This window comes from Delphinus delphis, chromosome 15, assembly GCF_949987515.2.
Source record: "Delphinus delphis chromosome 15, mDelDel1.2, whole genome shotgun sequence".
NCBI lineage: Eukaryota > Metazoa > Chordata > Mammalia > Artiodactyla > Delphinidae > Delphinus > Delphinus delphis.
In genome coordinates, this window is record NC_082697.1 from 58,768,607 (window position 1) to 58,781,743 (window position 13,137).

Sequence of the window (13,137 nt, forward strand, 5' to 3'; positions counted from 1 at the left end):
GGAGGGAAGTAGAACATAACAGAAAGAGTTCAGCTTGGAGTTAGATAGAACTGGGTCTGAATCTTCCTGCAGCATTTAGCTGTGTGACTTTTGACAAGTTACTTAACCTCTCTGAGCCTTTCCCCTTAAAGCTCTTAGCATATTGCTTGTGCTCAGAAAGTGCTAATTGTAATATGTTAAGGAATTGTAATATATTAAGGATGGTGATGGTAACTCCCCTATAGTGTTACTTAAGACAACAGAAAATGGATTTGAATTGTTGCAACACTGATTTAGGTTATACATAAGAAAGAACTTCCTACTTGTTAGCATGCCCAAGGTAGAGAGAGAGCAGGGTCTGGGCTGCCAGGGGGAGCCAGCCAGGGCTACTTGGGAGGGTCTATCAGAGGTAGGAGCTGAGGGTAGGACCATGGGGGTGGCCAGAAAGGAGCCCCTTGTCTAGAGGAAGATCTGAGTTTTATATAGGTGATGGGCCAGGATCTATGTGGGCTTGAGGACCAACCCACCCCAACCTCACTTCTGCAACTTCATCTCCTGCCTCTCTCCCCATCACGGGCTACTCTCTACACTTCAGCTGCTCCTTTCTGATTCCCCGACTCGCCAAGCTTTTTTCTTTCTCCCGTCCTGTACTCTTGCTGCTCCTTCTGCCTGGCACACTGTGTCCCCTGAACCTCACATGACTGGCTTCATCTCATCATTCAAGTTTCAGCTGAGATGTTACCTCTTCCTCAGAGAGATTCCCCATTGAAAATTGAAACCTCCTCCTCCTCACTCTCTATCACATCACACTAATTTACAGTTAGTCCTCATTATTTGCAGATTTGATATTGCGAATACGTCTGCTCACTAGAATTTATTTGTAACCCCCAAATCAATACTCGAAACACTTTCTTGGTCATTCTTGGACACGTGTAGAGTGACAAAAAATTTCTGTCATCTGACATGCACATTCCCCGCTGAGCTAGGGAAAAGCTGTCTTCTGCCTTCTTGTTTCTGCTCTCACATTGTAAGCAAGTGTCCTTTTCAGGAGGAGATCAGGGCACAAACTATCTGAAAGTGTTCCATGTCTGTGTCTTCTTGTTGATTACTGCTCATCTGCATTCATCCGCAGTGGAGGTGCTCTGAGAGCTGCGGCTTGGCTTCCACGGTCAGTGCTGTCTCCCCTGTGCCTGACAGGCGCTTAATAAGTACGTGTCCCATTAATGAAGAAATGAATGGAAAGATCGGGCTGTCTGCACTCAGGAGGGAAAGTCAGGAGCTGGGAGAGTCCACTGATGGATAACCATGGAAGAGATGAAGGCAGAGAGCATCCAGGCGTGCCAGTGTGGGGCTCATGCAGAAACAGCCTTTTCTGTGTTGCTTATGTGGCCAGGGATGGACCCTTGTGGGGGCAGACTCCTCAGTCTGGAAAGCAAACACAGCTTGTGGTCCAGAGTTAGGCGGGGCAATAGTCATACCAAAAGTATCCATTGAGTGGGCTGCTTTTATGAGTCTCATACCTTGCTCGGTGATGCGCTTCCATATTTAATCCATGCAACTACTCCCTAGGGAATGGATTATCCCCTCAAACAAGTGAAATAACTGGCCCAGGATCCCAGAGCTACCAAGTGGCACAGCCAAAATTCAAACCTAGGCCATTCTTTTTTGTTTTTTTTTTTTACATCTTTATTGGAGTATAATTGCTTTACAATGGTGTGTTAGTTTCTGCTGTATAACAAAGTAAATCAGCTATACGTATACATATATCCCCATATCCCCTCCCTCTTGCGTCTCCCTCCCACCCTCCCTATCCCATCCCTCTAGGGGGACACAAAGCACCGAGCTGATATCCCTGTGCTATTGCATCTGACCCCAAACCAGGACCCCAGCTTCAGTCTTCACATTTTTGCCATCTGTGCTTACCATCTGTACTATTATTTACTTAATGCTTTTTTCTTTAAATGGACACCCTTTCTTCACCAAGTTTATTTTAAAAGGAAACTTTATTTACTATAGTAAATAGAAAACAAGCCTCCCGTACCATGAAAAAAAGATAATTTAAAAACTACATACAAATGAAACAAAATATTATTACATTTTGGCCAGATACTGTTACCTGCTTGAGTTCCACTTTCTCTGTGTTCAAGGTGGAGGTTAGCAGGCCTTGGAGATGCATTAAAAACAGGGTAGAATTCACCAGGGACTGTCTTCTAGAACTGATCAAAGGGTAATTGAATGGAGAATAATTGTCACACTGTGTGACTTAATGTTATTTAATAGCATGCCTCTTTATCATACAGTCTTCTCATATTCCTCCTAAATCATTTCATGTACCATGCCAGGCTTCTGGAAATAGCAACTGACCTTTGTGGCCTGAGACCCTGATGATCTTTCACTCCTGAACAGTGTGAGTAGGCAAAGTTTATGTTATGGAAAGTTGTAGAGGGAATTTAAGGAGGTAGAAATGCAACTCCTTGAGCTGACATCTGATTCAGCCCCAGAGAACAGTCCAAGGGATCAGTAGCCCCAGACAATGAGTACTCTGCTGTGTTTGCTTTCTAGGGATGCATCCAGGTCATGATGTATGGCTTTGAGAATGTTGATAAGGGTCATCAGAGGACATCAAAATTCATACTAAGGGCACAGCAGGGGACTGGTAATTGTGGAGTGGCACACAGTCAGTCCGTAATAGGTGGAGAGTCAGTTTAGAAGATCTACAAAATATCTCTGTTTCCCACTCTGAGTCTTCCTCTGCAGACCTGGAAAACAAGTCAGTTATTTGATGTGCAAAGAGGAAGTGAAGTCACACCCAAATGAACAAAAGCAGAGAGGAGGGGGCGTCATGTGAAGCTGGAAAGGCTACAGGATTCCTCGTGGAGTCTTTTTTTTTTTTAAATTAATTAATTTATTTTTGGCTACATTGGGTCTTTGTTGCTGTGCCTGGGCTTCCTCTAGTTGCAGCGAGCTGGGGCTACTCTTCTTTGAGGTGCGCGGTTTCTCATTGCGGTGGCTTCTCCTGTTGCAGAGCACGGGCTCTAGGCGCATGGGCTTCAGTAGTTGTAGCATGTGGGCTCAGTCGTTGTGGCTTGTGGGCTCTAGAGCACAGGCTCAGTAGTTGTGGCGCATGGGCTTAGTTGCTCCGTGGCATGTGGGATCTTCCTGGACCAGGGATCGAATCTGTGTCCCCTGCATTGGCAGGTGGATTCTTAACCATTGTGCCAGGGAAGTACCCCCTCATGGAGTCTTAAGTTACAGAGCCTGATGTGAGATGTGTTATCAGAGAATAAGATGCCTTTGTGGTAATTCATGTGAGACTGGGGTTTAAGTCAAGGGTGATCTTGCGACATCTCAGTACTGGGAGATAGCTTGGATGGTTGAGGGGAGAGGTTGCTAGAAAGGTTTTGCGGAGAGAAGAAGGGGTGTATTTGTCTTCTACTCCTCTCGCTCATACTCCTCACCCTTAGTCATTTTATAATGACCGCGCCATCAGTTAAAATGTGAGATAAGGAGATCCGAGGCACCTCTATCTGTGTTCCATTATAATTTAATTGTTCAGCACATAATATCATTCAGAGGTTATTAGACTCAAAGACTGACTCATAATTACGAAAATCTTAAGAACCTGATATAGAAAGAAATATGTCAGTTCATTACTGTACCTAGAAAAATGTCACTGCTGAGGCGATTGGAATCCTGTGCTGGTTTGATCAGCAGATCTCTGCTCTACAGAAAAGGGTACATGGGAGTCATAAAGTATTTACCTTTTTTGTGTTTGGCTTATTTCACTTAGCAGAATGTCCTCTAGGTTCATCCATGTTGTAGCGAGTCCCTGCTTTCAGTTCTTTTGCGTATATACCCAGAAGTGGAAATGCAGAATCATATAGTACTTCTAAGTTAAAATTTTGGAGGAATCACCATACCGTTTCCCACAGTGGCTGCACCCTGTTATATTCCCACCAATAGCGCATAAGTGTTCCAACTTCTCCACATCCTCATCAACACTTGTTTTCTGTTTTGGTTTTTCTTTTTTTTTTAATAGTAGCCATCCTAGTGGGTGTGAAATGGTGTCTCATTGCAGTTTTGATTGGCATTTCTGTAATGATTAGTGATGTTGAACATTTTTAAAGTGTTTGTTACCATTTGCAGATCTTCTTTGAAAAAAAAGTCTCTTCTTTATGCGTCAGCGTATCTAGTTCTGTAGCATCTTTTTTCACAGCTACATAGTACTCCATTGTATAGATGCTCTATACAGTTGATTAAACCAATTTCTCACAGTTTTAAACAACATGATGATGAACATTCTTGTAACCAAATCTTTGACGGCTTCCTTAATTCTATAAAATAAATTCCTGGATGTGAACTTCTGGGTCAAAGAATATATATTTTTTCAGACCCTTTCAACCCACATTCCCTAATGCCTCGTGGAGCAGTTGCGCTGCTTACACTGCTGCCCACAGTGTAAATTATAATTATGTCCTGTTTCTTTGGGGTTTCAATTGCCTTTGTCAGATTAGCCCAGCTGGCGGGTGCTAATCCTCGAGGCTCTTACTAAACACTATTAATGTCACCAAGCTAATAACAGCAGCAGGGACTTCCCCGGTGGCACAGTGGATAAGGATCCACCTGCCAATGCAGGGGACACGGGTTGAATTCCTGGTCCGGGAAGATCTCACATGCTGCGGAGCAACTAAACCCGTGCGCCACAACTACTGAGCCCGTGTGCCACCACTACTGAAGCCTGTGCACCTAGAGCCTGTGCTCCGCAACAAGAGAAACCACCACAATGAGAAGCCCACGCACCGCAACGAAGAGTGGCCCCCGCTCGCCGCAACTAGAGAAAGCCCGCATGCAGCAACAAAGACCCAACACAGCCAAAATAAGTAAATAAATACATAAAATTAAAAATCTTAAAAAAAAAAAGAATAACAGCAGCAGTATTCGACTCAGCAAGCTTGCATCTCACTTCCAGACAGGCGATTAGAGTCTGTTTATAATTGCTTGGTGGAAAGACTGGCTGATTTCCAGTTAGCAAACCAAACTGTTCATTTGAAAGGTTTGTTTGTGTATAATAAACTGAGTGTTTCCATAATTCAGTTTCTAATTAAACATAAAATCAGAGAATGATAATTTGCCTGATATTTTCTGATACTTCCTGGATAAATATTTGTACCCTTGTTATTGAATATTTTTTTCTGAAGATGCATTTGGTTTTTGTCTCCACTTGCCCATAGTTTTTCAGCCTTGAAGTGTTAGATGTAGCAGGGATACAAAAGACTTGTGCAGATCTGGGCAGTGATATTCAAATGAAAATGGCTTTGTCTTTGTGACAGTGAACCGGCTTCCCACTTTTCTTGTATCTACATGACATTTATTTTATTCTTTTGCATCAGCTGTCATGAATGGATGGTCCAGTTCTAGGAAGATAGCATAAAAAATAGGGGTCTACAGTCAATTAAGATTCTGGTTGAATTCTGAGGTTGAACCCAAACTTCAGTGTGTGCCTAATGTTTGTTTATTTTGTAACATGTCCTATGCCACTAATATATTATGTACATTATAAAACATACACAACAATTTTAAATTAGGGACTTCCCTGGCAGTCCAGTGGTTAAGACTCCATGCTTCCAACTCAGGGGGCATGGGTTCAATCCCTGGTTGGAGAACTAAGATCCCGCATGCCAGCGAAGCGTGGCCTAAATAAATAAATAAATGAATGAAAGGATTTAAAAAAAAAAAAGCTCCAATCTGATCCTGTCACTCCCCTACTAAAAAAAAATTTTTTTAATTAAAGCATAAGATAGAGAAAAAAAAATAATGGTCTAAAGCCCTAGACTCAGAGAGATTTTGTTCTACCGTGTACCAGCCTGAATAAGTAATCAAATCTCTGTGTGCATCAGGTTCATCTGTAAAGAGACACAATAATAATCATAATCATAGCCTCCCTTTAATGAGAAAACGAATGTAAAAATGCCTAGTAGGCATCAGGGATATAAGACTAATCCCTCTGTAAATATTAGCTATTATTATTGTTGCCATTATTATCATCATTGTTGTCAGTGCCTTCGGGATCTTCCTGCAGAAATTTGCAGTAGAACATCTGAGAAGGAAATAGTACAACAGGAACTGTATTCATGGTGATACAGTTTGCTTCAGGTCTGTTAATGCTTTCTTGGGTGCTAGCGTCCCTGGACCAGAGACATTTGAACCTGTTTTGAACACAATCAAGGCTCTCAGTTCCTGTGAGGGATGTACCTTATCAACTCATAGTCTTTATGTGGGTTAAGTAGAATAGCTGAACCATTGGCACTGAGTTTAAACTCTGGTGCATTCACAGAGTAGGTGCTCGATAAAAACCTGTTGAATGTTGTGCAGGGATTTAGTCATTGGCGCTTTGGGGCACACCATCATCATTATCTCTCTCTTCCTCCCTGTTTTGGGTGACTTTCTTCTTCTTCTTTAATCTTTTGACCGTGCCCCACGGCATGGCATGCGGGAACTTAGTTCCCCCGACCAGGGATCAAACCCGCGGCCCCTGCAGTGGAAGTGCAAAGTCTTAACCACTGGACCACCAGGGAAGTCCCAACTTCCTCCTTCTTTGGAAGTACCCACAATATGCTTTCAAAAGGGGTGCCCCTAGATGGTTGTGTTTGTACTAGTTATTCCACCTACTTACCACGGATGGTTGGACTAAGGATGGTTGGACTTGGCTCAGAAGCTGCCATTCTTCTAAGGAAGAATCCTTCCTTGCCTCTGCTAGCTTCTGGGGATGGCTGGCAACTCTTAGCCTTCCTTGGCTTGTAGAAGCATTACTCCAATCTCTGCCTCTGTTTCCACAGGGCCTGCTCTCTGTGTGACTATGTCCAAATTTCCCTCTTCTTATAAGGACACCAGTATTGGATTAGGGGCCCCCTAATGACCTTATGTTAACCTGATTATATCAGTAAAGACCCCACTTCCAAATAAGGTCACATCACAGGTACTGGGAATTAGGGCTTCAATATATCTTATTCTAGGGGGACACAATTCAACCCATAACGAGGGGGGTGCATACTGCTCTTTTGGGTTGGGTGCTCTGTGGGGGGACAATTGACAGAGACCAGGGAAGGAGGGCTCCAAGAACAGATTGAGTATAGGACAGGGCCTCTGTCCTTTGTTGGAAAGGAGCGGGGTATGTCTGAGCAAAAGCCTAGAGGACAATGTGGCAGGAACAGAGTTCAAGAAGGAACTGAGTTCAAACAGGTTGAGGGGTGAGGGACCCAGAGGGTGGGGCTCAGGCCTCCGCTAATGGTGCAGACCCTTCCCCCTGCCATGGGGTAGTCCTGGCCCAGGACTACCAAAGTGCCCACATTTTTAAGAGAGGCTAGAAATCTAGATATTTAAAGTGTGCAACCTCTCAATTTTTAAGTGTTAATAACAAAATTCGTTTGAGGCTGGCAGTTTGCAGGATGGAATTGGAGGAGGGGAGGGAGTCAGGAAAGGCATCTCAGAGAAGGTTTGGGATGGTGAATTGGAATGAAAAATAAAGGACAAGTCAAAATGTGGAATGGGTTGGCTCTCTCCTCCATCCCCTCCCCCACCAGTGGCCTTTTCCCTTTTCCTTTCTCCTTTGAAAGTCTGGCGTCATCTTTTCAAGTATCCCCACTTGCCAGCTCTGTGATCATGGTTAAGTCATCTAACCTTGCTGTACCTCAGTTTCCTCATCTGTGAAATGGGGCAAGTCCTTTAACTTCTTTGGGCTTCAGTTTCTGCTCCAAGAAATGAACTAGAGTGAGAGGAGGAGTGGAGGGCGGGGCAGCAGTTGTGAGGATTTAGTAAGATTCGGGTGGTTAATAAAAGCCAGTTCTTGTGGTCTTCTGCCCCTTCCTCTTTACACCACCCCTCACCGGCCCAGCTGTGGAAGGTTCATCAGCCTCCCAGGCCCCTGAATGGAGGGCAGCTGTCTTCCAGCTCTGCCCTCCCCCAGAGGCATTTAGGTACAACCATGGAGACCTGGCAGAGGCTGGTGGAGAGATTTCTTGGCTGTTTCCAGCCGTTTGCCGTGTTTTCCTAGAGAACTGGCAGTGGTCCCAGCATCTCTGCCTAGTGGGCAAACGCATAACCAACCAGCCGTTCCTGGTTGGGGAGGAAGGTGGGATTGAAGATTGGATGCCCAGGTACTCCTGTTGCTCTGCCTGGATGACTCTCCGGCCATCAGGTACTCTTGGCTCTAATGCTTTTGAAAGCTTTATCTCCGTGATGGTTAATTTTATGTATCAACTCAAGTGGGCACAGGGTGCCCAGATATTTGGTTCAAGCTTATTCTGAATGTGTCTGTGAGAGTATTTCTTTTTCTTTTTTTAAATTTTATTTGCTTATTTATTTATTTATTTTTGGCTGCGTTGGGTCTTTGTTGCTGTGTGCAGGCTTTCTCTAGTTTCCGCGAGCGGGGGCTACTCTTCGTTGCAGTGCGCAGGCTTCTCATTGTGGTGGCTTCTCTTGTTGCGGAGCATGGGCTCTAGGTGTGCGGGCTTCAGTAGTTGTGGGACGCGGGCTCAGTAGTTGTGGCACACAAGCTTAGTTGCTCCATGGCATGTGGGATCTTCCCAGACCAGGGCTTGAACCCATGTCCCCTGCATTGGCAGGCAGATTCTTAACCACTGTGCCACCAGGGAAGCCCTGTGAGAGTATTTCTGAAGGAGATTCACATTTGAATCCATAGCCTGAGTAAATTGGATTGCCCTTCCCAGTGTGAGGGGCCTCATCCAATTCTTTGGAGAACTACTCAGTTCTCCAGACTGAGAACTGGATAAGTAAGGGAGAATTCATGCTCTCTGCCTGGCTGTTTTCAAGCCAGGACATCTGTCTCTTCCTGCCTTGGGACTCAGGACTCACGCTGGAACTTACAACCATCGCCTCTCCTGGGTTTCCAACCCACCAGCTGTAGACATTGAGACTTCTCAACCTCTGAGATCATGTGAGCCAATTCCTTAAAATAAACCTATGTGTGTGTGGGGGGCATTTTTATTATTATTTCAGGCATACCTTGTTTTATTGCATTTCACAGATACTGCGTTTGGTGGGAGCGGGTTGTTTTTTGATAAGCCTTTTTTTTTTTTTTTAAATATATGTCTCCTATTGGTTCTATTTTTCTGGAGAACCCTGACTAATGCAACCACTTTCACTTACTTCACAACCACTTACTTGAGGCTTTTTTCCTTTCTCCCTGTCATGATCCATAGAGAAATCTTCCAAATGAAATGAGTCTGTGGCTGGTTTGGTTTGGGGACTGGAGCTCATTCTTTCATCCATTTATTTGACAGATCTGTATTGATTGAGTGCCTACTGATAGAGTTCCCTATGTTGTGCACTTCTTGGGGGATGGGGTGCAATTCACAGAGGATGCAAAGTACATGGTGCCCCTGGGTTGTACAGCTTGGCAGCCTCATGCCGTGTGCTGGGTTCTGAGGACATAGCAGTGAGCAAAACCGCTTCCTGCCCTCCCAAGCTCACCTTGACCTGTGGAAAATTGCTGGAAACCAGACCAGTTCACTGGTCCCAGATGCTTCTGGCCTAAACATAAGGAAAATTACTAGTTTTGATCACAAGCAGAAGGCTTGCAATTTCAGGAGCCTGTAGGTAAACATTTTCTGACCCTCTTTATTCCCCCAGTCTGAGTTGGATGCCCCCTCTCTTTGCTCCCGTCTCAGTCTCTGCTTCCCTGATCACAGCACTTACCTTCCTGTTTGAATTTGCAGACAGAGAGACCAGTTAACAGAACCCAGAAAAAAGAGCTATAGATGTACAACAGGGCTGCCTGGCAAGAGCTGTGGCTTTTGGTAGAGGAATGCAGCCAACATGCTGTGTCTTGGCAGGGAAGGAGCTAAGGATATTAATACCCCAGCCTCTTTCCTCCTGTGGGCTATTCTCCTGCCAATGTCTTCAACTGGCTGAACCCAACTCTGAGCAAGAGAGCAAGGATTAACTACTGTTGATGTGGTCCACACTTCTCAGCATCCTGGGGCAGAAAGCAGGGTAAAGGAGGTAGAAGGTGAATCTGGATGGGTAAATGGAAACCATTCAGCACAGGAAGCAGCTCCAAATGTCCTCAGCAACAAGGTAGAACTTCCCAATCGTCCAAAAGATGGAACAGGCCACCTGATGGAAGAGAATGGTGTTATAGACAACCTAGTAGGATCAAACATCAGCTGGGAGATTGGGCTACATGACAAAGTCCTTATCAAGGACTTTATGAGATTAAATGATTCTGTGAAAGCTATTGCCACCAGCTGCCCTCCCGCTTTATCCTTAGATGGGACAACAGTAATAGTAATAACAACAACAACAATGACTGCTAACATGTAATTAACATGTAATGGATGCATAGTATGTGAGGCACTGTGCTAAGCCATTTGCATGCATCACCATATTTATTCCTCATGACAACCCTATTAGGTAGCTGTAAACTGAAGCAGTAAACTGAAGCTTAGAAGATCAGTAACTTGCTGGAGGTCACACAGCTAGTAACTAACTGTCAGAGCTGGGATTTGAACCCAGGTTTCCACGATGGATAGAGATAGCCTGAAAGCCAGCAAACAGTAGTGGTCTTGCAGCGAGAGTGGGGAAGATGTGTGGAGTTCCTCTGAACAGAATGAACCCCACAGGCATAGGCATCTCTAAGAGTGGGACCCAGGGTTTGCTGTGGTCTCTCTCCAGCGTATGGATGCAGGGGCTTCACTGCCTTCATCTAGTCCAGATATGTGTGTGTCACTCAGACACCAGCTGGGGACCTTCCTGCCACAGTAGAGCTAGATGAAATATGAAATTGTCTTAGAAACACCTTCCATCCTACACCCCAAGGCATGTGGAAACCCAAAGTCCTCCTCTTGATTTCTGCTTCTTCCCAGGAGGTTTACATTTTCCTGGTGTCCGCTGTCTCTTGGGGTTCTGGTTTGTTTATGTGCTGTCTCTTTCCCGCACCATGTCAAACCCAATGTGAATTCAACTTCTTCAGTTTCCACAACAGCCAATCAAGCAGAGATTTTAGGGGAAATTGTAGAGAGTGGCCCCATCATATCGTGCATAGCTTCCTACCATCTTACTGGCTTTGTATCTCCTCTCCCCTTCCTGTCTCTGCCCCCCATCCTCTCCCTCTAGGATTCCCCTGGGGAGTCTAGCTTCTTCTCTTTCTCTTCTTTTGGGTAGTTTCCACTTCCTCTGAAGCCTTGGTACCTAAGGCCTGAGAAAAAAGAGGAGACTCACTTTCTAACCCAAGCACTTATCTAGTCATCTTTACCAACCAAGACAGTTCCCTCCCTAGAAGGGATTCTTAATTTGCTGTTAAAGTCATATAATTTTCTCCATCTTATTTTATCTATGCAACTATTGGGTATTAATTATCCAACATCTAACCAATATTGGGGCTTTTGGGACTTTATTAAGATGAGAAAAGGATAAATAGAGAATGACTGAACCCATACTATGGAATGAAAACTGTATAACTTAAATAGAAAGGCACGCAGTGGATTATGTGTTCTATAGAATGGGATTCATTCTGATATTTCTTGTATTTTCTCACGAAGGACCTTTACGCATTTCTTAGCTTGGGCTAAAATAATATTCTGGTTGTGGTTCAGTTTAGTGTTCTTTTCTTCAGCTTCCCACTTATAGCTCATTCTCTTCTCTTACCTTCCTTTATTCTTATTCCTTGATCTCTCTGCTAGAAGCAGTTGCTTCCCTATGTCAAGTCCTTTGTGCTATTTGCATTGAATCCTTTGTCCTCACCTCAGCACGCATGCAAAGTTCACTCCAAATGCTTGGTCTTTGCTTCAGAATTGATAAGGAGGCCTGGGTGAGCCAGAGCCTCCGAATCAGCGGCTCCTTTAACCCCGTCCTGTCTGAGCAAAGAACAGACGCCCTCCGGCGACCTACACGCACAGGAGGGGCCAAATCCAAAGCTGAGCCCCTGGGAACTGTGAGAACAAAGAAGAGAAAGGGAAATCTCTCCCAGCAGCCTCAGAAGCAGCGGATTAAAGCTCCACAATCAACTTGATATACCCTGCATCTGTGGAATACCTGAATAGACAACGAATCATCCCAAATTAAGGAGCCCTGTGGATGAAAGGCTCTTGGTGCTGCAGCCAGGAGTCAGTGCTGTGCCTCTGAGGTGGGAGAGCCAACTTCAGGACACTGGTCCACAAGAGGCCTCCCAGCTGCACATAATATCAAACAGCAAAAATCTCCGAGAGATCTCCATCTCAACGCCAACACCCAGCTTCACTCAACGACCAGCAAGCTACAGTGCTGGACATCCTATGCCAAACAACTAGCAGGACAGGAACACAACCCCACCCATTAGCAGAGAGGCTGCCCAAAATCATAATAAGTCTACAGACACCCCAAAACACACCACCAGACGTGGACCTGCCCACCAGAAAGACAAGATCCAGCCTCATCCACCAGAACACAGGCACTAGTACCCTCCACCAGGAAGCCTACACAACCCACTGAACCAACCTTAGCCACTGGGGACAGACACAAAAAACAACAGGAACTACGAACCTTCAGCCTGCAAAAAAGGAGACCCCAAACACAGTAAGATAAGCAAAATGAAAAGACAGAAAAACACACAGCAGATGAAGGAGCAAGATAAAAACCCACCAGACCTAACAAATGAAGAGGAAATAGGCAGTCTACCTGAAAACGAATTCAGAATAATGATAGTAAGGTTGATCCGAAATCTTGGAGATAGAATGGACAATAGAATGGACAAATTGCAAGAATCAGTTAACAAGGACCTAGAAGAACTAAAGATGAAACAAGCAACGATGAACAACACAATAAATGAAATTAAAAGTACTCTAGGTGGGATCAATAGCAGAATAACTGAGGCAGAAGAATGGATAAGTGACCTGGAAGATAAAATAGTGGAAATAACTAATGTAGAGCAGAATAAAGAAAAAAGAATGAAAAGAACTGAGGACAGTCTCAGAGACCTCTGGGACAACATTAAACGCACCAACATTCGAATTATAGGGGTTCCAGAAGAAGAAGAGAAAAAGAAAGGGACTGAGAAAATATTTGAAGAGATTATAGTTGAAAACTTCCCTAATATGGGAAAGGAAATAGTTAATCAAGTCCAGGAAGCACAGAGAGTCCCATACAGGATAAATCCAAGGAGAA